This window comes from Haemorhous mexicanus, chromosome 4, assembly GCF_027477595.1.
Source record: "Haemorhous mexicanus isolate bHaeMex1 chromosome 4, bHaeMex1.pri, whole genome shotgun sequence".
Taxonomy (NCBI): domain Eukaryota; kingdom Metazoa; phylum Chordata; class Aves; order Passeriformes; family Fringillidae; genus Haemorhous; species Haemorhous mexicanus.
In genome coordinates this window covers 282,008-305,500 of record NC_082344.1, presented here as the reverse complement: position 1 = coordinate 305,500, position 23,493 = coordinate 282,008, and the positions used below count along the sequence as shown (strand labels likewise).

At 44.6% G+C, this 23,493-nt stretch overlaps 3 long non-coding RNA genes across 3 annotated transcripts in view; all 3 read left to right on the top strand.

Moving 5' to 3' along the window:
- LOC132325933 (uncharacterized) overlaps nucleotides 1-23,493 on the top strand; it is a 120,277-nt gene that overhangs the window by 10,617 nt on the left and 86,167 nt on the right. The gene's annotated exons all lie outside the window — the stretch shown is intronic.
- On the top strand, nucleotides 6,643-8,623 carry LOC132326891 (uncharacterized). Its single transcript, XR_009486354.1, has 4 exons — nucleotides 6,643-6,760; nucleotides 6,862-7,255; nucleotides 7,812-8,220; nucleotides 8,397-8,623. It is a non-coding gene; the product is annotated as an uncharacterized LOC132326891 (long non-coding RNA).
- Nucleotides 21,049-22,863, top strand: LOC132326890 (uncharacterized). Its single transcript, XR_009486353.1, has 3 exons — nucleotides 21,049-21,439; nucleotides 21,995-22,403; nucleotides 22,593-22,863. It is a non-coding gene; the product is annotated as an uncharacterized LOC132326890 (long non-coding RNA).

Below are 23,493 nucleotides of genomic sequence, written 5' to 3'. Positions count from 1 at the left end.
GCCGAAGAACCGAATAGGACCGAGTTTAGACGGACCGTGCCGAGTTCAGCACAAGAACTTCTCCCCTCCTTTTTCGAGGTGCATTGGGTGTCCCAAGGAGGGCTGGGTTCCTCAGCAGGGGTCTTAGGAGTTGGCGCTGATTCTGCTTTTTCTGAAGGTGTATCAAAGCGTGCTACCTGAATGACAGTTCTCTCCCCTGGAAAGCTTTCTCTCAATGCCATCAGCGCACGAACGCGTTTTAGTTGTGGAACCAGACGGAATGAGAAAAGCCAACACCCGTAGCAGATTTCTGTTTGCTCTGGGTCTGTGAGAAGCGGGCTCTGCGCTGGTCACCGAGAGGCGCTGTTGGAGAGTGGCACCAGCGCCAGGTGTGAGTGTGACGATGATGAGGGCTCGGAGCAGCCCCAGGTGTGAGTTGTGAGGATGAGGAGGGGCCGGCTCCTGCCGGGGTCTGATTTAGGGGGAGGGTTTGCCTCAGCTCCCTTTTGCATGGTGCTGCTGCTGAGTAGCGGGGCTCCCGGGGCTGTCTCGTGGAAGGACGGTGAGAGCTTCTCCCGGGCTCTGGGGGAACACCAGGATGCGCGCTTGGATACGCGGAGCGTTGCTTAAAGGAGGTGCCGAGAGACAGAGCTTTGTGCCGGGAAGCGGCAGCCGAACAGGTGAGCCCGTGTGGACTCGGAGCGGGGACTTTTGTCCTTTCCCTTCTCAATTTCATCTTGCCAGTCCCTCCCCGGTTCCCCAGGAACAAAAATGGAGCTTATGAGGACAAAAGAAATTAAGGAGAGGGAAGCAGCTACTCTTCTATTATTGTCTGTGTTTGAACCGGGGGGGGGAATCCCCCTTCACTTGCGGTTTTAAGGGTGTTGATTGAAGGAAAACCTGCCTTTTCCAGGCTGTTAGGGGTATCACAGGGGCGACAGGGAATCCCTGCGTTCTGTTTTAAGGGCAATTGGAAAAATATCGTGGTCGTATTGTGAGTTTGATTTGAAGGCAGCCACCCCATTTTCATCATCCTAAGGTTTAAATTGAGGAAGCAGCCCTGTTGTCCCTCCTTCTCGAGGGTTCGAATTGGGGTCCAAATCCCTCTTTGCCATCAGTTGAAGGCTTTCATTTGAGGAGAACCCCTTATTTTCTGTTATTACAGGGGATGAAACTGAAGGGGAGAACACACGTTTATTCGCCCTTGTTGAAGCGAGGTGAGCCCCGCCCGCGGCGTCCGTTTCGGGGTACAATTGCGGGCACCTCCAGCTCTCGCAGCGTTCGCAGGCTTGCGATCGGGCCGCGCCGCAGCGTTCGAGGGCGCTTCTTCTGCCCGTGGCCCGGCCCCGAACGTTCCCGCTCGGGAGCCCTCCCGGCACCGCCCGGGCGCTCGCTGAGGCGGACGGGGAATTTGGCGCGGCGGGGCTGCCGCGGCAGCGCCGGTGCGAGCCGTGCCGGAGCCGAGCGGGGCTGTGCCGGGCCGGCGGGCGGGAGAGGCGGCCCGGGCCCTGCGCTGGCCCGGCCGGTGCCGGCCGCTCTGCCCGCTCCGGGCGTGGGGCTCGGGCGCCGCCGGGGCCCCCTGGGCCCGGTGCCGGCCCCGCCGGGCCGGGGGAGCGGGCGGGGGGCTCCGGGGCGGCGCCGCCCCTGCGCGCCGGAGGAGCCGCTGTCCTGCCGGCAGCCGCGCTCCGTCCGTGCCGGCAGCGCGGGCTTCGATTGCTGAAAGTTCTTGGACGTCGTGGTTTCGAGGCGGCTTTTGGGAATCGATTGCATCGGTTCGTTCTGTTTGCAGTTGCTGGATGCTAAGGGATAGGGTGTTTTTCCTGAATGCTGTGGATCTCGGTTCAGGTGGTGACGATAAAGGTTTGTTTTGAATGGAGTTTTGTTGTCGGATTTTTTTTTTTTTTTTTTTTTTTTTTTTTTTTTTTTGCCGGGGTGTGCGATGTTTTCTAAAGGTGTGCGATGGTTTTTATGGGTCGTAGCGTGAAGTAGAGGTTAGGCGTTTAATTCTGTTGTGGTGGCTTTTAGTAGCGTGAGTGTGTAGCGTTTGTTCTGGTGGGCTTGAGGTAGCGTCAGGTAGTTAATAGCAGCGGGGTTTTAAAGATATTGATAATTGCGTTTGTGTTTATCGTCTTACAGGGCTTTCATTTATTTGGTTTGTTCGATTGTAGCGTACGTTTTATTGTGACGGATCATTTGGGAGATATTGTTTATGGTTCCGTTTCTTTGTAGGCTTTGTGTTCATTTCTAGGCGGCGTTTTATTTTGATAGATTGAGGCACTATGGGTTGATTCAGTTAGGAATGTTTTGTTGTTGTTGTAAATTTAAGTTTATTTAAATTTAAGTTTTCGGTTGGGTTTTTGGTGGTGTTTTTTTGTTTTTTTTTTTTTTTTTTTTTTGGCCTTTGATATATTTGGTTGTTGTTTATCAGGGTTTTTTTTTTTTTTTTGGAACATGGGTATTTATAGGGTGGGTCTTTTTAAGTAGTTTTTTTATTTGGGTAGTTATTTTCTTATTTTGTAGTGGTTGAGATTTTTTTCTATTTCGTTAATTAGTTCGGTTTTTAAAGTTATTTTTACAGAGTATTGGTTATTCTTTGACTTAGTGTAGAGGTAGAATTTTTTTTTCTTTTTTTTCTTTTTTTTTTTTTTTAGTAAAGTTCAGGGTCATTGGCACTGTTTGGAGTTTAGTAAGGTGGTTTGAATTTTTCCTCGTAGTTTTTGTGATTTGCTGTGTGCGTTTCTATTGGGTTTTCTTTTATATTCGTTGCATTTTTCTGATGTGATGAGAATTGTCACGGCAAAGAGCGTTGTGTGGCTTTTTGCTGGCCGTCGGTTGGCTGGTGGAGGTATCTGGATGCTTTTGGAGGATATTGGTGGGAATGTGATGCTGTTTGTTTTGTCCTATTATTTAGGAATTGGATTTTAAATGTAAAATTATAACTGTGACGATAATTAAACAAAGCAAATAGATGTATAAAAATGGGAATAAAACCCCTTAAAATTTAAATATAGACCGAATATATAAAAGTGAAACATGTAACATGAATCATTATATATTACAATAAGCTATTATAATTTTTAATACAGAGTATTACATATGTTTATAGATATCTAAAGATCTAGATTATAAATAGAAACAAAGCCCCAATCAAAATATAAATATAGAAATGGATGACAAATATATGCAGACATATATAAAAATATAAGATAATTATAAATACAGAATAATAAAAATCGATACAATACATAATACAAGTAATACTGTATATATCTTATGATAATATATTATAGGAAATGTGTATTGGATATATATAAGTAGAGTACATCAATATGTTATCGTATACTATATAACAAATTATAAATATAAATATGAAAATTATAAATATAAAAATATTTTTAAATAGTAAAGCGGGTTTTTTTTTGTCAATAGGCAGAGTTTTGATTGTAAAAATTTGAGATACAAATAATATAAAGGTGGAAATCTAAGGATAGAAATAGATCATAAATACATACAGATATATATAAAATTTAAAAATATAAGAAAAAATCAGTTGTAGCAGTAGATATGATACATAATAGAAATAATAATTTAAATACTTTTTTAGAATTTTATATATCTTCTATGTAATCACTATTATAATGCATCAAAAGAAACGAAAGAATCATATGTGAATATAATGTTAGGAAGTAGAAATAAAAATATTTCAATGGCGTTTAAAATAAGGGGGGGTTGTATTTATTTTGTTAGAGACAGGGTTTTTATTTTGAATAATAGAAGTATTATATAAATAGAAATCTAAAGAAAGAAATATACAATCGATATAGACAGATATGTATAAAAACGCAAAACATAAATAAATACAAACCATAGGAGTAGATGTAATATATTATATAAATTACCTAACGCATCAATGTCAGGTATAAGGATGCATGTGAATGTAAACATGAAACATTTAAATCTAAAATAGATTTAAATAGGGTTTTAAAGAAAGGGCGCTTGTTTCGTTCCTGTTGGGTAAGAGGCAGGTTTTCGGCGTTTATTTCGGAGGATTTTCTGGGGGATGGCAGCCGGTTTTTTGCCCGCCTTCCCCGCCCGCAGCCGAGCGCGGTCCCGCCCCCCGGACGGGCAGCGGCCGGGACGCGTCCGTGCCGAGGCCCGCGCGCCATCGCACCCTGGGGGGCGGCTCGGCCGGGACGCGCTTGACCTTCCCAAGATGGCGGCCAAAAGGGCGGGAAAAAGGAGCACCACGGTCTGTATACCGGACTGCCTGCCCGCCGGCCCGGCGGGATTTTCCGTGAGGTATGCAGCGCCGGGCACACGGGCCCTGGGTCAGTGGCGCCGCTGGCGGGCGGGTGGCGGGCGGGCGCCGACAGGCAATGGCACGGACGCCTCTCTCTGCCGGGGACCCGCAGCCGCCGCCGTCCCGGGACTCGGGAGAGGCTCGGCCGGGAGCCGGGTGACCTTCCCAAGATGGCGGCACGAAGGGGGGGCGCAGTCGAGGCTCGCGGTCCGTTCGCTGCGCTGCCCGCACGGCGCCCCCGTGGCGGCGCCGGCCCGTCGGGGCTTTCCGCGGTGGTTCCGGTGCGGGGCTGGCGGGCTGTGGGCTCGGCAGCGCCGCGGGCGGGCGGGCGGGTTTTGGGGGGCCGCTGACGGGCACTGGCGTGGTGGCCTCTCTTCGCCGAGGTACTCAGGGTGCATCCTCTGCTGCTGCTGGAGGGGGCTTTTGTACTGGGGAAGCTTATTTTATTTTTCCGAATGAAAATAAGCTGCCCGGTATGCCCGTGTAGGCGTCAGTAAAACGCGTGCTTTGGTAGGGAATTTAGTACTTAAAAGTAGGGGGTTTATTTTCTTTAAGCGTGGATGAGTCTCCAATGACTCGATAGTCACACCAATGTCAATATTACAGCCAGGCAGGTGACCGCGTTGGAGAGAGGAGGGCGGCTGCCAGCAGGCAGCCCCCCGGGGAAAACAGGGGAGTTTCAGTGGTTTCTGGAGCCTGAGGAACAGGGAGATGCCCTGAGCTGAGCAGGAGTTAAGCGCAGTCATGTGGAGGCCTGGCTGTTACGATTGAAGGTCGCTTGGTGAATATCGATAGTTTCTGTAGGTATTTTTATATCTATAGAAAGATAAAAAGTAAAAGTAGACTATAGAGCATTGTGCAGGAGAAGAAGAACCCTTTATGTAAGATGTGACCTGAGGGGCATCATGCCAGGCTGTCCCTTCCAGACTGGGAAGGATTCAGTGTTTTGTATGGCACGATGGAGAGTTTTGAAAAGTAAGATTTCCTCTTCGGTGCAGGTCCGATGGGTGAGGCCTGGCAGCTTGTGCACTGCCACTGTGCTACCCTGCGTGCCTCTCCTTCCCTCCCTGCTCCGCAGGCACAGCACGGGATCAGCAGGGAGAGGCGGCTCTGTCGTGGAGGATCCAGGAGCTCGGCGCGCGTGTCTGAGCCTGCAGCTGCGAGCCGCAGCAGGACCCAAGGTCTGCACACGCCTGTGTACAGGTACTCTCAGAAATGTTGACTGTCCTGACTGAGCCCTCAGGAGCTGGCAGTGCCAGCCTGGAGAACAAGAGTAACTTCCAGCCTTTTCTTTTGTCTCCGTGTCCAGTGTTCAGTCTAATTCCTGCTGGGCCTTTGCCCATCATGGTGTGAAATGCTTCAGGGAATAAAGGGGGGGAAAAAAGCGGGGGGAAAAGAAAAAAAGATCAAACAGTGGTCTAGACCTCAGGAGGAAGAAGACATCTGTCAGGACACACTCTTAAGAGAAATGGGATAAAGAATACTTGTTTACTAAATCTTTCGTATCTGTAGCTAGTTCAAAGACAGTCAAAGCCAGTCCTTCCCGTTAGAAGGGCAAAAGAAGAACAGAGAAGCCCTCAGCCTAAGCCATTGGAAGCAGCAGCAGCAGCAGCTTTGTGTACTCCGGTGTGGCAGGCATTCCTGGGTTGGCTTTTTTTCTTTTGCATCTAGCACCGGTAGAGGAAAGTTCTTTGCAAGGTGATAGTTCCAGCCTTGAATTGAAATGTGAGCAAAGAGGAGCTTCCTCAGTTGGATTTGGGTTTATTCATGGCACTTGTAAACAGAGTTAAGGTGAAGATAACACGGGCAGGGAGTGTGCCGTGGGTTACCACAAGCGATAAAGGATTTTGGGACGGTGACAAGGCAGTTTCCCCTTCAACGTATTGTTTTTTTTTTTCTAGAAGAATGATGCGAGAACAGAAAAGTTGCAATGGCATTGCAGTTCCCTGCACAGAAAATAGCCAGGGAGGTGAAGCCCGGCCCAGTGGTGCCGTTCGACTGCGCCCCGACTGGGAGCATCAGGTGAGTGACGAGGACTGAGCCGCTCCCCCCCTTTAGCAAGCACACCGGCAGTGTCAAGCCGGATCACCCTTTTCCAGACCGCTGGCATGTGCTTGGGGACAATAACCTGTACTTTTCACAGCCAGGTCTTCTGAGCCACAGCACCTCCTGCTCTGCGGTGGCCACTGCTCACTGATCCCAGTGAAAACAAACTTGTGTACAGGCACTCTGCAAAACTCCCACCTTAGATGCCACTGAAGCGCAGCTTTGGCTTTCGGGCATCTCCCCCGCAGGCCGTCCCGTGTGTCGTTTCCGCAGAGGATTCCTTGTTAGTTAATGACTTCGTTTGGTTTTTAATTTCCAAAGAATATCAGTTGACTTTTACAGCTTCTTCAGTGCTCCCCAAGCTTCATGCCACACCTAAATGCTCATCTTCGCTGCCTGAAGGTCCTTTCTGACCTGAACGATTCTATGACTTTGGTCCGTACTTCAGCTTAAGGGAAAAGCTGCACGTTGATTGGGTTTTGGAGAAAAAGATTTGAACGTCCAGCTGTGAATTGATCTTGTGTTTTGTCTTCCAGGTTCATTCCCATTGTGATCTGCAAATGGCAAATCAGGGTTGCTCTTTGTTAAAACCAAAAGGGCTCTCAGAATGTTGATGGAGGTGATGATTGCAGGGGCGATGCTTCTGGAGAATAGCTCCCCCATCTTCCCCAGGGCCTGGGCAGAGAGAGGTGGAGCTCGGAGTCCCCCCAGTCCTCCCGCGGGTGCTGGCGTCTGCAGCGCCATCGGGACGGGATCCACGGCGCAGCTCCCTCCTCCAGAGGCCGAAAGCTCAGCCTCCAGTTTCGTGCAGGGTGATCACCTTTCCGAGGCAATACAAGCACTTCCCAAGAGCAGCTGGTGAAGATGGCGCAGAAGCAAGGACAAGGGTGCAGTGAAAAGTTTGGTGCATCGATCCAGCCTCCGGACACGGTAGGGAAGACACACCGTTTGATAAAACACCAAACACGGTACTTTTCATTCTTTGTGTTTTTCTGTGCCCCCATTGTGATCACCCCTGGAAGTATTATTTTCGAAAAACATATCTAGGAGAGAAATCGTAACCTGCTTTGCGTCCTTCTGCCTGGAAGGGTTGTGACACAGGGAAGTGAGGAAGGGGCTGGCCGGGGTCAGCCTCTGCTGAGCCTCAGCTCTGGCTGCTGCTCCTGCTTCCCGGGTACACCCAAAAGCTGTCATGATCAAAAGAGCAGGCAGCCCTTCTGTCCTGAGTCACAGGGGCCATTTCTTCCTGAGTGACTCAAGATGGGAAATCATTCTTGGAGGGTCAAAAGAAAAAAAAAAAAAAAACCTCACGCAATCATTTGTAAGTGTGTATATATACACATAGATTTCCTTCAATGAAGAAGAAAATCTTAGAAATATCATGTCACGTCTGGCTTCCTAGAGAAAATCCTTATCTCTGGGCTTCTGAAATCAAATGTCTGTGCATTTATAGAGCATTTCCCCTCTTTTTATGTGCCTCCCACAGTGATCTTCTACCCTGCCCCACGGCAAGAAGAGTTTGGTGATTTTGCTGCTCTGCTCTCTCAAGGGTGTTGCAGGCTGCGTAGCAGGGAGTGAAGCCCTTGTCGCTGCTCATCAGACACTTTCCTACAGAATTCTCCCTGCAGTGATAAAATTAGACTTGTGTTAGTGAGCTGCCAAGTAGAGCAGGTAACACTGGACAAGAATGGTTTCTGAGCTGCTGTTCACTAGCACGTGTTTCCCCTTTCCAGCGCGGTGCCGCCGCCCAAGAAAGGATTTTTGTGGGTCAGCCAGATGTGCTCCTGCCTCCCACTGAGGCTCTGAGATGGAGCCGAGTTTGCATTCCAGTTTATTGCAACAGAGGGTCACGGGAAATTTCCTCAGCTATCTCAGGCACAGAGCCATGGAAGCAAGTAAGCCTGAGCTCCTGCGTGCTTGCTGTGAGCCTTGGGACGAGTGTGCATCATTGCAGGCTTGGAATTTATTGAAATGTGCTAAGGAAACCGGCTTTGGGGAGGGAGGGAGGGAGGGAGGGAGGGAAATCCTCTCTTCACATGTGCCAATCCTTCTCTGAAACTCATCCCGGCAGGACAGCACGAAGACTGAACGTGTAAGAAGATGTGGGGTGCAATGGAGAACCTGGCAGGAGCATCCGACGCACACGTGCACGAGTTTTGCTTTTTGCTTGGATTGAAACTCAAAAGTTGTAAGGAATTTGGGAATGAGATGGGACGTTTCAGAAGAAGAGGAAGGAGGAGAAGAAGTTGTTGTTACAGTCCTGGCAAAATCCTTTGTTCTAGCTAATAAAAGAAGTTAGTTTAAAAAAAAAAATTAAAAAAAAAAAAAAAAAAGTGTTTTTTTTCCTTGAATATTATATTCGTTGGTGGTGTATGGTGTGTTGCTTTATTTCTTGGTATTATTAACTCTCTGTCATTGTTTTCTTTTTGAGTGAGGCTAACTTTATGGATGGGTTGGTTTGTATTTGAGTAGGATTAATTTCAGTAGGTTTCTTGAATAGACTTGGGATATTGTTGGGATTTTGGTTTTGTTTATTGGATGTATAAACAGAGAGATTTGGTAGGGCTAGCTCGGCTGCTGGAGTTTTGGGTGTTAATTTATTAGATGGCTTTTGTTAAAAGCCGTTTTTAAATTGTTGAAAGTTTTCTTAAAAAGGTCGTGGTTTAAAGGTGGTTTTTAGTAATTGATTGTATTGTTTTATGCTGTTTGCAGCTGGTGTACCAGAAGGGATGTGGTGTACTTCTTGAGTGTTACGGTTTTAGCTTTCCCAAGTTCCGATTTATTTCTGGTGTGATGGGTTTTGTTTAGTTTTATCTTTGGGGACAGGGGCATTTTTATGGTGGGTTTTTATAGGCAACATTTTTTAAAATTTGGGTAGTGGTATTTTTAGTATTTTAATAGTTTAGATTTTTTATTTGTATGCATTTAATTAGTTTTTTTTTAATTTTTAAGATAATTTTTATAGATTATTTGTTCTTATTTGTGAGTTAGCATAAAGGTGGAGCTTTGGGGGCTTTTTGTAGTAATGTTTAGGGTCAGTTGCACAGTTTTGAGTTCAGTGAGTCGGTTTGATTTATTTTTTCATGGGTTTTTGTTTTTATTAGCAGTTATTTCATTTTCAATGTGTATTTGAGTTTTTTGGGTTTCTGAGCTACTGGTTTGGGAGCAAGTTTAGGATTGGAATGGATGGGGGGGTTTGGGCTAGTTATAGAGGGGTTTTAAAATTTATTTCCAGTTGGGTTTCTGTGAGTTTTTAATGGGGTGAAGTGTAGTGGGGCCTTTGTTCTTTGTTAGTAGCAGAAATAGGTTTTGTTTGGATGTGCTGCGATGGGACGAGCGTGCCCTGCGCGCCGGCGCTGACCGAGGCGCGTCGGGATTTCTGTGGTTCTGACGGGTCAGGTGAGTGAGTTGATATGGTTTGCTAGACAGGTAAAAATAGAAATAAAAATAAATTTGAAAGGAAATCTAAAACTATAACTGTAAACATAAACATGGAAAACAGATAAATATATAAAACGATCATATAATGTATGTTATTGTGACATACTATAATATATGGAAAATAGAGTCCAATATATATACACAAATGTATATAAGTAGAGATTGTAAATATAAAAATATTCACTATAGTTTAAAAGAAATTAGGGATTTTTTTTTTGTTTTTATTAGGTTATAGGCTGGGTTCTTTTATAAATAGTAGAAATATAAATAATATAAAACTATAAATCCAACTATACAAATCTATAATATATCTACTGATACCTATAAATATGTAATACAAAATAAATATAAGTAATATAAATATATAGTATAAAGACAGGTCTGTTCTTCAAGGCATTCTCTATACTAGATAATCTATAGTAAAAAATAGAAATGTACATGTGAATATAATGATGAAAAATGAAATTATTTTTAAACTTTTAAATACGGTTTAACTGAAGGGGTGTCTTTGGTTTTTATTTGGTTAGAGACAGGGGCTTTATTTTAAACAAGGCAAGTATTATAGAAATGTAAATCGAAATATAGAAATACATTATAAATATATAAAGATATGTAACTATAATTAAACTCTAAATGTAAACCTAAATATAAATATATGTAAGTAATGTGAAGAGATGTAATCTAGAATATCAATAACATTATAGGGCAATTGAAATTATAAACATAAATGGGAAAATAAATACGAAAAATATTACTATAAAATATGTTAATATAATTTAAAAGAAAGGTCTTTTTTTCTTTTTATTTGGTGTGAGGCAGGGTTTTTGTTTTAAATAATATGAATATAGATATTATTGTTTGATATTTCTAAACATAGAAATATAGAAAGAAGATATGAAAATACAGATATAGAAATATAAGCTAGAAATATATATAAATAATAGGAAGAGGTGTAATGTAGACCACAAATGACACCATACATTAAGATATATACGAGTATAAATATGAAAAATAAAATAAAAAATAATGAAATACATTTTAAAGGAAAGGGGTTCTTTTTGGCTTTTGTTTGGGTAAAGGCAGGGGTTTAATTAGAAATAATGTAAGTGTTACAGAAGTAAAAATCTTAACCCGAAATATCTAATCAGTATATAAAAATATGTATAAAACCATAGAAATAAACCTAAGTAATGGGAACAGATGAAATATAGAAATTCAATTTCTATCTAAATAGAAATTTGTAAGTATAAATTGTTAAATTACATTATACACCAATGTACATGATAGATATAAATGTGAATATAAATATGAAAAAATATAAAGAGTAAAATAGATACTGTTTTAAAGGAATGTTCGGGTTTGGGCTGGTTTTTGGGTTTTTTTTGTTTTGTGTTTTTCTTTTTGTTTCTTATTGGGTGAGAGGCAGGGTTTAATTTCTTCCGGCTTATTTTTTGGCATTTCTTTCAGAGGAGTTTTCGGCGGGGGCCGCCCCTGTTCTCTCTCGCCGCCTTCCCTGCCCGCAGCCCCAAGGCGCGCGGCTGCCCCCGGCTGGGGCGCGCGGCGGTGCTGCCGCCTTGTGGGCAGAGCGCGGTACTGCAGCCCGGCACGGGCGGGCGTCCCCGCTGCCGCCATGTTGGGAGTGGCGTGCGGCGGGTGTCGCGGAGCCGCTTGACCTTCTCAAGGTGGCGGCCAAAAGGGCGGGCAAGTTGAAGACCCGCGGTCCGTCTAACCGAACTGCCTGCACGGCACCCCGGCGCCAGGGCGGCCCCGGCAGGATTTTCTGTGGCGTTTCATGTGTCCCGGACGCGGGCTATCGGCTCAGCGGCGCGGTGGGCGGGCGCTTTTCGGCGGGTTTCTGACAGGCATCTGCGTAAACGCCTCTCTCTGCTGCTGGGGCTTCTCGCGGCCGCCATGTTGAGAGTGGCGTGTCGCGAATGTCGCGGACTTTCTCTGACCTTCTCTAAATGGCGGTGAAAAAGAAGGCCCCGCGGTCGGTCTAACCGGACTGCCTGCACAGCACCCTGACGCCTGCGCGGCCACGGCGGGATTTTTTGTGGCGTATCAAGTGCCTCGGACGCGGGCTGTGAGCTCAGGTGAGTCGCGGACGGTTGTAATTTGGCGTGTTTCTTACAGGCATCTGCGTAAACGCCTCACTGTGGGGGGGGTGGGGGTCCTCGTTTGGCCGCCATGTTGGGAGTGGAGTGTCGCGGATGTCGCGGACTCGCTTGACCTTCTCAAGGTGGCGGCATAAAGGGCGGGAAAATCAAAGAGCGCCCCTCCCGGTAAGTCTGCCGCCTTGTGGACAGAGAGCGGTACTGCAGCCCCCCCGAGCCAGCGCCCTGCCCATCCCCAGGCGTTGGAAGCGACCCCAAAAAGGGCGCTAGAGGGATAGAGATCTGTACAAAGAGATAGAAATAGGGATCGTAAACAGAAAAATATTTAAATGTCGTTGAAAATAAATTGGGGCTTTTTTGGTTTTTATTAGGTTATAGGCTGGAGTTTTTGAAAAGGATTATAAATATAAATAATATAAAAATATAAATCCGACTATACAAATATATACTATATATACCGATACCTGTAAATATCTAATATAAATAAATTAAACTTATAGAAATACCTATTATAAAAATAATATATCTGATAGATCAAAAGGTTTTCTCTAGACTATATATCACATCTATAAATATAACGAATAAAAATTATAAATGGACATGTAAATATAATTATGCATAACAAAATTATTTTTAAATCTTTAAATAGGTTGTAAATAAAGGGGTGTTTCTGGTTTTCATTTGGTTAGAGGCAAGGGTTTTATTTTAAATAATGTAAATATTTTAGAAATATTTTCTATATCTAAATAGAGAAAGATAAAATAAATGTATAAAGATATACACCTATAACTAAACGATAAATTTAAATTTAAATATGAATATATGTAAGTAATATGAAGAGGTGTCATTTAGAATATAAATAATACTAGGCGGCAAAATAATTAATTCGTATGAATGTGTATATAAATATGACAATTGTAAATATAAAGATATGTAAATATAGGTTAAAAGAAAGGGTTCTTTTCGTTTTTATTTGGTTAGAGGCAGGGCTTTTATTTTAAATAATATGAATATAGATAATATTGTTTTATATTTCTAAATCTAGAACTATATAATCAGGATATAAATGTAGATATAAAGTATAAATCAATAGAAATAATAGGAAGAGAAGTAATAGAGAGCAGAAATAATTAATATATACATTAATATACATTTGAAATGTAAATGTGAGTCTAAATATAAAAACCATAAGTAAAAAAAAAATTAAATACAGTTAAAAAAAAGTGGTTCTTCTCGGCTTTTATTTGGTTCGAGGCAGGTTTATTTTTTTAAATAATAGAAGTGTTACAGAAGTAAAAAACTTAACCAGACATATATAATCAAGATAAAAACATATGTATAAAAATATATAAATAAATATAAACAATAGGAATGTATGTAATATAGAATATAAATTTATATACAGATAGAAAACGATAAACATAAATGTACAAATAAACGTTATACATCAATATACATTTTAAATAGAAAGGACTATAAATCTAAAAAAAAAAAATTTAAATATTTTTTACAACAAAGGGTTGGTGGGTTTTTTTTTTTTTTCGTTTTTATTGGGTTAGAGGCAGGGGTTTTGTTTTAAATAATATGAATATAGATATTATTTTTGTCTATTTCTAAATATAGAAATATATAATCAGGATATAAATATATAGATAGAGAAATATAAAATAGAAATAAATATAATAGGGAGAGATGTAATATAGAACACAAATGACACTATACATGAATACACATTTAAACTGTACATGGGAGTATAAATATGAAAAATGTAATTTAAAAAAAATTAAATAAAGTTTAAAAGAAAGGGGTTCTTTTTGGCTTTTATTTGGGTAGAGGCAGGGGTTTTATTTGAAATCATATGATTGTTACAGAATTATAAAATCTTAAGCAGAAATATATCATCAATATGTAAAATATATTAATAAATCTAAGTAATAGGAATCGATTAAATATAGAATATAAATGTATATATCAATAGAAAATTATAAATATAGAAATCAACATTAGGCATCAATATACATTCTAAATCGAAATTTGGGTATAAACATGAAAAATTTGAAAATAAAATATATTTAAATATTGTTTAAAAGAAAGGCTTGGGTTGTTCTTTGTTGACTTTTTTTTGCTTTTTTGCCGCCTGGTGGGCAGAGCGCGGTACTGCAGCCCCCCGAGGTTAGCCGACAATAGCCGAGTGGAGCCGAAGAACCGAAAATAGCCGAGTGTGGACGGAAATAGCCGAGTGCAGCCGAAGAACCGAAAATAGCCGAGTGTGGACGGAAATAGCCGAGTGGAGCCGAAGAACCGAATAGGACCGAGTTTAGACGAACCGTGCCGAGTTCAGCACGAGAACTTCTCCCCTCCTTTTTCGAGGTGCATTGGGTGTCCCAAGGAGGGCTGGGTTCCTCAGCGGGGGTCTTAGGAGTTGGCGCTGATTCTGCTTTTTCTGAAGGTGTATCAAAGCGTGCTACCTGAATGACAGTTCTCTCCCCTGGAAAGCTTTCTCTCAATGCCATCAGCGCACGAACGCGTTTTAGTTGTGGAACCAGACGGAATGAGAAAAGCCAACACCCGTAGCAGATTTCTGTTTGCTCTGGGTCTGTGAGAAGCGGGCTCTGCGCTGGTCACCGAGAGGCGCTGTTGGAGAGTGGCACCAGCGCCAGGTGTGAGTGTGACGATGATTGAGGGCTCGGAGCAGCCCCAGGTGTGAGTGTGACGATGAGGAGGGGCCGGCTCCTGCCGGGGTCTGTTTTAGGGGGAGGGTTTGCCTCAGCTCCCTTTTGCATGGTGCTGCTGCTGAGTAGCGGGGTTCCCGGGGCTGTCTCGTGGAAGGACGGTGAGAGCTTCTCACGGGCTCTGGGGGAACACCAGGATACGCGCTTGGATACGCGGAGCGTTGCTTAAAGGAGGTGCCGAGAGACAGAGCTTTGTGCCGGGAAGCGGCAGCCGAACAGGTGAGCCCGTGTGGACTCGGAGCGGGGACTTTTGTCCTTTCCCTTCTCAATTTCATCTTGCCAGTCCCACCCCGGTTCCCCAGGAACAAAAATGGTGCTTATGAGGACAAAAGAAATTAAGGAGAGGGAAGCAGCTACTCTTCTATTATTGTCTGTGTTTGAACCGGGGGGGGGGATCCCCCTTCACTTGCGGTTTTAAGGGTGTTGATTGAAGGAAAACCTGCCTTTTCCAGGCTGTTAGGGCTATCACAGGGGCGACAGGGAATCCCTGCGTTCTGTTTTAAGGGGAATCGGAAAAATATCGTGGTCGTATTGTGAGTTTGATTTGAAGGCAGCCACCCCATTTTCATCATCCTAAGGTTTAAATTGAGGGGGCAGCCCTGTTGTCCCTCCTTCTCGAGGGTTCGAATTGGGGTCCAAATCCCTCTTTGCCATCAGTTGAAGGCTTTCATTTGAGGAGAACCCCTTATTTTCTGTTATGACAGGGGATGAAACTGAAGGGGAGAACACACATTTATTCGCCCTTGTTGAAGCGAGGTGAGCCCCGCCCGCGGCGTCAGTTTCGGGGTACAATTGCGGGCACCTCCAGCTCTCGCAGCGTTCGCAGGCTTGCGATCGGGCCGCGCCGCAGCGTTCGAGGGCGCTTCTTCTGCCCGTGGCCCGGCCCCGAACGTTCCCGCTCGGGAGCCCTCCCGGCACCGCCCGGGCGCTCGCTGAGGCGGACGGGGAATTTGGCGCGGCGGGGCTGCCGCGGCAGCGCCGGTGCGAGCCGTGCCGGAGCCGAGCGGGGCTGTGCCGGGCCGGCGGGCGGGAGAGGCGGCCCGGGCCCTGCGCTGGCCCGGCCGGTGCCGGCCGCTCTGCCCGCTCCGGGCGCGGGGCTCGGGCGCCGCCGGGGCCCCCTGGGCCCGGTGCCGGCCCCGCCGGGCCGGGGGAGCGGGCGGGGGGCTCCGGGGCGGCGCCGCCCCTGCGCGCCGGAGGAGCCGCTGTCCTGCCGGCAGCCGCGCTCCGTCCGTGCCGGCAGCGCGGGCTTCGATTGCTGAAAGTTCTTGGACGTCGTGGTTTCGAGGCGGGTTTTGGGAATCGATTGCATCGGTTCGTTCTGTTTGCAGTTGCTGGATGCTAAGGGATAGGGTGTTTTTCCTGAATGCTGTGGATCTCGGTTCAGGTGGTGACGATAAAGGTTTGTTTTGAATGGAGTTTTGTTGTCGGATTTTTTTTTTTTTTTTTTTTTTTTTTTTTTTTTTTTTTTTTTTTTTTTTGCCGGGGTGTGCGATGTTTTCTAAAGGTGTGCGATGGTTTTTATGGGTCGTAGCGTGAAGTAGAGGTTAGGCGTTTAATTCTGTTGTGGTGGCTTTTAGTAGCGTGAGTGTGTAGCGTTTGTTCTGGTGGGCTTGAGGTAGCGTCAGGTAGTTAATAGCAGCGGGGTTTTAAAGATATTGATAATTGCGTTTGTGTTTATCGTCTTACAGGGCTTTCATTTATTTGGTTTGTTCGATTGTAGCGTACGTTTTATTGTGACGGATCGTTTGGGAGATATTGTTTATGGTTCCGTTTCTTTTTAGGCTTTGTGTTCATTTCTAGGCGGCGTTTTATTTTGATAGATTGAGGCACTATGGGTTGATTCAGTTAGGAATGTTTTGTTGTTGTTGTAAATTTAAGTTTATTTAAATTTAAGTTTTCGGTTGGGTTTTTGGTTGGGTTTTTTTGGTGGTGCTTTTTTTTTTTTTTTTTGGCCTTTGATATATTTGGTTGTTGTTTATCAGGGGTTTTTTTTTTGGAACATGGGTATTTATAGGGTGGGTCTTTTAAAGTAGTTTTTTTATTTGGGTAGTTATTTTCTTATTTTGTAGTGGTTGAGATTTTTTTCTATTTCGTTAATTAGTTCGGTTTTTAAAGTTATTTTTACAGAGTATTGGTTATTCTTTGACTTAGTGTAGAGGTAGAATTTTTTTTTCTTTTTTTCTTTTTTTTTTTTTTTTTTTAGTAAAGTTCAGGGTCATTGGCACTGCTTGGAGTTTAGTAAGGTGGTTTGAATTTTTCCTCGTAGTTTTGGTGATTTGCTGTGTGCGTTTCTATTGGGTTTTCTTTTATATTCGTTGCATTTTTCTGATGTGATGAGAATTGTTACGGCAAAGAGCGTTGTGTGGCTTTTTGCTGGCCGTCGGTTGGCTGGTGGAGGTATCTGGATGCTTTTGGAGGATATTGGTGGGAATTTGATGCTGTTTGTTTTGTCCTATTATTTAGGAATTGGATTTTAAATGTAAAATTATAACTATGACGATAATGAAACAAAGCAAATAGATGTATAAAAATGGGAATAAAACCCCTTAAAATTTAAATATAGACCGAATATATAAAAGTGAAACATGTAACATGAATCATTATATATTACAATAAGCTATTATAATTTTTAATACAGAGTATTACATATGTTTATAGATATCTAAAGATCTAGATTATAAATAGAAACAAAGCCCCAATCAAAATATAAATATAGAAATGGATGACAAATATATGCAGACATATATAACAATATAAGATAGTTATAAATACAGAATAATAAAAATCGATACAATACATAATACAAGTAATACTGTATATATCTTATGATAATACATTATAGGAAATGTGTATTGGATATATATAAGTAGAGTACATCAATATGTTATCGTATACTATATAACAAATTATAAATATAAATATGAAAATTATAAATATAAAAATATTTTTAAATAGTAAAGCGGGGTTTTTTTTGTCAATAGGCAGAGTTTTGATTGTAAAAATTTTAGATACAAATAATATAAAGGTGGCAATCTAAGGATAGAAATAGATCATAAATACATACAGATATATATAAAATTTAAAAATATAAGAAAAAATTAGTTGTAGCAGTAGATATGATACATAATAGAAATAATAATTTAAATACTTTTTTAGAATTTTATATATCTTATATGTAATCACTATTATAATGCATCAAAAGAAACGAAAGAATCATATGTGAATATAATTTTAGGAAGTAGAAATAAAAATACTTCAATGGCGTTTAAAATAAGGGGGGGTTGTATTTATTTTGTTAGAGACAGGGTTTTTATTTTGAATAATAGAAGTATTATATAAATAGAAATCTAAAGAAAGAAATATACCATCGATATAGACAGATATGTATAAAAACGCAAAACATAAATAAATACAAACCATAGGAGTAGATGTAATATATTATACAAATTACCTAACGCATCAATGTCCGGTATAAAGATGCATGTGAATGTAAACATGAAACATTTAAATCTAAAATAGATTTAAATATGGTTTTAAAGAAAGGGCGCTTGTTTCGTTCCTGTTGGGTAAGAGGCAGGTTTTCGGCGCTTATTTCAGAGGATTTTGTGGGGGATGGCAGCCGGTTTTTTGCCCGCCTTCCCCGCCCGCAGCCGAGCGCGGTCCCGCCCCCCGGACGGGCAGCGGCCGGGACGCGTCCGTGCCGAGGCCCGCGCGCCATCGCGCCCTGGGGGGCGGCTCGGCCGGGACGCGCTTGACCTTCCCAAGATGGCGGCCAAAAGGGCGGGAAAAAGGAGCACCGCGGTCTGTATACCGGACTGCCTGCCCGCCGGCCCGGCGGGATTTTCCGTGAGGTATGCAGCGCCGGGCACACGGGCCGTGGGTCAGTGGCGCCGCTGGCGGGCGGGTGGCGGGCGGGCGCCGACAGGCAATGGCACGGACGCCTCTCTCTGCCGGGGACCCGCAGCCGCCGCCGTCCCGGGACTCGGGAGAGGCTCGGCCGGGAGCCGGGTGACCTTCCCAAGATGGCGGCACGAAGGGGGGGCGCAGTCGAGGCTCGCGGTCCGTTCGCTGCGCTGCCCGCACGGCGCCCCCGTGGCGGCGCCGGCCCGTCGGGGCTTTCCGCGGTGGCTCCGGTGCGGGGCTGGCGGGCCGTGGGCTCGGCAGCGCCGCGGGCGGGCGGGCGGGTTTTGGGGGGCCGCTGACGGGCACTGGCGTGGTGGCCTCTCTTCGCCGAGGTACTCAGGGTGCATCCTCTGCTGCTGCTGGAGGGGGCTTTTGTACTGGGGAAGCTTATTTTATTTTTCCGAATGAAAATAAGCTGCCCGTTATGCCCGTGTAGGCGTCAGTAAAACGCGTGCTTTGGTAGGGAATTTAGTACTTAAAAGTAGGGGATTTATTTTCTTTAAGCGTGGATGAGTCTCCAATGACTCGATAGTCACACCAATGTCAATATTACAGCCTGGCAGGTGACCGCGTTGGAGAGAGGAGGGCGGCTGCCAGCAGGCAGCCCCCCGGGGAAAACAGGGGAGTTTCAGTGGTTTCTGGAGCCTGAGGAACAGGGAGATGCCCTGAGCTAAGCAGGAGTTAAGCGCAGTCATGCGGAGGCCTGGCTGTTACGATTGAAGGTCGCTTGGTGAATATCGATAGTTTCTGTAGGTATTTTTATATCTATAGAAAGATAAAAAGTAAAAGTAGATTATAGAGCATTGTGCAGGAGAAGAAAGAACCCTTTATGTAAGATGTGACCTGAGGGGCATCATGCCAGGCTGTCCCTTCCGGATTGGGAAGGATTCAGTGTTTTGTATGGCACGATGGAGAGTTTTGAAAAGTAAGATTTCCTCTTCGGTGCAGGTCCGATGGGTGAGGCCTGGCAGCTTGTGCACTGCCACTGTGCTAACCTGCGTGCCTCTCCTTCCCTCCCTGCTCCGCAGGCACAGCACGGGATCAGCAGGGAGAGGCGGCTCTGTCGTGGAGGATCCAGGAGCTCGGCGCGCGTGTCTGAGCCTGCAGCTGCGAGCCGCAGCAGGACCCAAGGTCTGCACACGCCTGTGTACAGGTACTCTCAGAAATGTTGACTGTCCTGACTGAGCCCTCAGGAGCTGGCAGTGCCAGCCTGGAGAACAAGAGTAACTTCCAGCCTTTTCTTTTGTCTCCGTGTCCAGTGTTCAGTCTAATTCCTGCTGGGCCTTTGCCCATCATGGTGTGAAATGCTTCAGGGAATAAAGGGGGGGAAAAAAGCGGGGGGAAAAGAAAAAAAGATCAAACAGTGGTCTAAACCTCAGGAGGAAGAAGACATCTGTCAGGACACACTCTTAAGAGAAATGGGATAAAGAATACTTGTTTACTAAATCTTTCGTATCTGTAGCTAGTTCAAAGACAGTCAAAGCCAGTCCTTCCCGTTAGAAGGGCAAAAGAAGAACAGAGAAGCCCTCAGCCTAAGCCATTGGAAGCAGCAGCAGCAGCAGCTTTGTGTACTCCGGTGTGGCAGGCATTCCTGGGTTGGCTTTTTTTCTTTTGCATCTAGCACCGGTAGAGGAAAGTTCCTTGCAAGGTGATCGTTCCAGCCTTGTATTGAAATGTGAGCAAAGAGGAGCTTTCTCAGTTGGATTTGGGTTTATTCACGGCACTTGTAAACAGAGTTAAGGTGAAGATAACACGGGCAGGGAGTGTGCCGTGGGTTACCACAAGCGATAAAGGATTTTGGGACGGTGACAAGGCAGTTTCCCCTTCAACGTATTGTTTTTTTTTCTAGAAGAATGATGCGAGAACAGAAAAGTTGCAATGGCATTGCAGTTCCCTGCACAGAAAATAGCCAGGGAGGTGAAGCCCGGCCAAGTGGTGCCGTTCGACTGCGCCCCGACTGGGAGCATCAGGTGAGTGACGAGGACTGAGCCGCTCCCCCCCTTTAGCAAGCACACCGGCAGTGTCAAGCCGGATCACCCTTTTCCAGACCGCTGGCATGTGCTTGGGGACAATAACCTGTACTTTTCACAGCCAGGTCTTCTGAGCCACAGCACCTCCTGCTCTGCGGTGGCCACTGCTCACTGATCCCAGTGAAAACAAACTTGTGTACAGGCACTCTGCAAAATTCCCACCTTAGATGCCACTGAAGCGCAGCTTTGGCTTTCGGGCATCTCCCCCGCAGGCCGTCCCGTGTGTCGTTTCCACAGAGGATTCCTTGTTAGTTAATGACTTCGTTTTGTTTTTCATTTCCAAAGAATATCAGTTGACTTTTACAGCTTCTTCAGTGCTCCCCAAGCTTCATGCCACACCTAAATGCTCATCTTCGCTGCCTGAAGGTCCTTTCTGACCTGAACGATTCTATGACTTTGGTCCCTACTTCAGCTTAAGGGAAAAGCTGCACGTTGATTGGGTTTTGGAGAAAAAGATTTGAACGTCCAGCTGTGAATTGATCTTGTGTTTTGTCTTCCAGGTTCATTCCCATTGTGATCTGCAAATGGCAAATCAGGGTTGCTCTTTGTTAAAACCAAAAGCGCTCTCAGAATGTTGATGGAGGTGATGATTGCAGGGGCGATGCTTCTGGAGAATAGCTCCCCCATCTTCCCCAGGGCCTGGGCAGAGAGAGGTGGAGCTCGGAGTCCCCCCAGTCCTCCCGCGGGTGCTGGCGTCTGCAGCGCCATCGGGACGGGATCCACGGCGCAGCTCCCTCCTCCAGAGGCCGAAAGCTCAGCCTCCAGTTTCGTGCAGGGTGATCACCTTTCCGAGGCAATACAAGCACTTCCCAAGAGCAGCTGGTGAAGATGGCGCAGAAGCAAGGACAAGGGTGCAGTGAAAAGTTTGGTGCATCGATCCAGCTTCCGGACATGGTAGGGAAGACACACCGTTTGCTAAAACACCAAACACGGTACTTTTCATTCTTTGTGTTTTTCTGTGCCCCCATTGTGATCACCCCTGGAAGTATTATTTTCGAAAAACATATCTAGGAGAGAAATCGTAACCTGCTTTGCGTCCTTCTGCCTGGAAGGGTTGTGACACAGGGAAGTGAGGAAGGGGCTGGCCGGGGTCAGCCTCTGCTGAGCCTCAGCTCTGGCTGCTGCTCCTGCTTCCCGGGTACAGCCAAAAGCTGTCATGATCAAAAGAGCAGGCAGCCCTTCTGTCCTGAGTCACAGGGGCCATTTCTTCCTGAGTGACTCAAGATGGGAAATCATTCTTGGAGCTTCAAAAGAAAAAAAAAAAAAAACCTCACGCAATCATTTGTAAGTGTGTATATATACACATAGATTTCCTTCAATGAAGAAGAAAATCTTAGAAATATCATGTCACGTCTGGCTTCCTAGAGAAAATCCTTATCTCTGGGCTTCTGAAATCAAATGTCTGTGCATTTATAGAGCATTTCCCCTCTTTTTATGTGCCTCCCACAGTGATCTTCTACCCTGCCCCACGGCAAGAAGAGTTTGGTGACTTTGCTGCTCTGCTCTCTCAAGGGTGTTGCAGGCTGCGTAGCAGGGAGTGAAGCCCTTGTCGCTGCTCATCAGACACTTTCCTGCAGAATTCTCCCTGCAGTGATAAAATTAGACTGGTGTTAGTGAGCTGCCAAGTAGAGCAGGTAACATTGGACAAGAATTGTTTCTGAGCTGCTGTTCACTAGCACGTGTTTCCCCTTTCCAGCGCGGTGCCGCCGCCCAAGAAAGGATTTTTGTGGGTCAGCCAGATGTGCTCCTGCCTCCCACTGAGGCTCTGAGATGGAGCCGAGTTTGCATTCCAGTTTATTGCAACAGAGGGTCACGGGAAATTTCCTCAGCTATCTCAGGCACAGAGCCATGGAAGCAAGTAAGCCTGAGCTCCTGCGTGCTTGCTGTGAGCCTTGGGACGAGTGTGCATCATTGCGGGCTTGGAATTTATTGAAATGTGCTAAGGAAACCGGCTCTGGGGGGGGAGGGAGGGGGGGGAGGGAGGGAGGGAGGGAGGGAAATCCTCTCTTCACATGTGCCAATCCTTCTCTGAAACTCATCCCGGCAGGACAGCACGAAGACTGAACGTGTAAGAAGATGTGGGGTGCAATGGAGAACCTGGGAGGAGCATCCGACGCACACGTGCACGAGTTTTGCTTTTTGCTTGGATTGAAACTCAAAAGTTGTAAGGAATTTGGGAATGAGATGGGACGTTTCAGAAGAAGAGGAAGGAGGAGAAGAAGTTGTTGTTACAGTGTTACAGTCCTGGCAAAATCCTTTGTTCTAGCTAATAAAAGAAGTTAGTTAAAAAAAAAAAATTAAAAAAAAAAAAAAAAGTGTTTTTTTTCCTTGAATATTATATTCGTTGGTGGTGTATGGTGTGTTGCTTTATTTCTTGGTATTCTTAACTCTCTGTCATTGTTTTCTTTTTGAGTGAGGCTAACTTTATGGATGGGTTGGTTTGTATTTGAGTAGGATTAATTTCAGTAGGTTTCTTGAATAGACTTGGGATATTGTTGGGATTTTGGTTTTGTTTATTGGATGTATAAACAGAGAGATTTGGTAGGGCTAGCTCGGCTGCTGGAGTTTTGGGTGTTAATTTATTAGATGGCTTTTGTTAAAAGCCCTTTTTAAATTGTTGAAAGTTTTCTTAAAAAGGTCGTGGTTTAAAGGTGGTTTTTAAGAATTGATTGTATTGTTTTATGCTGTTTGTAGCTGGTGTACCAGAAGGGATATGGTGTACTTCTTGAGTGTTACGGTTTTAGCTTTCCCAAGTTCCGATTTATTTCTGGTGTGATGGGTTTTTTTTTAGTTTTATCTTTGGGGACAGGGGCATTTTTATGGTGGGTTTTTATAGGCAACATTTTTTAAAATTTGGGTAGTGGTATTTTTAGTATTTTAATAGTTTAGATTTTTTATTTGTATGCTTTTAATTAGTTTTTTTTAATTTTTAAGATAATTTTTATAGA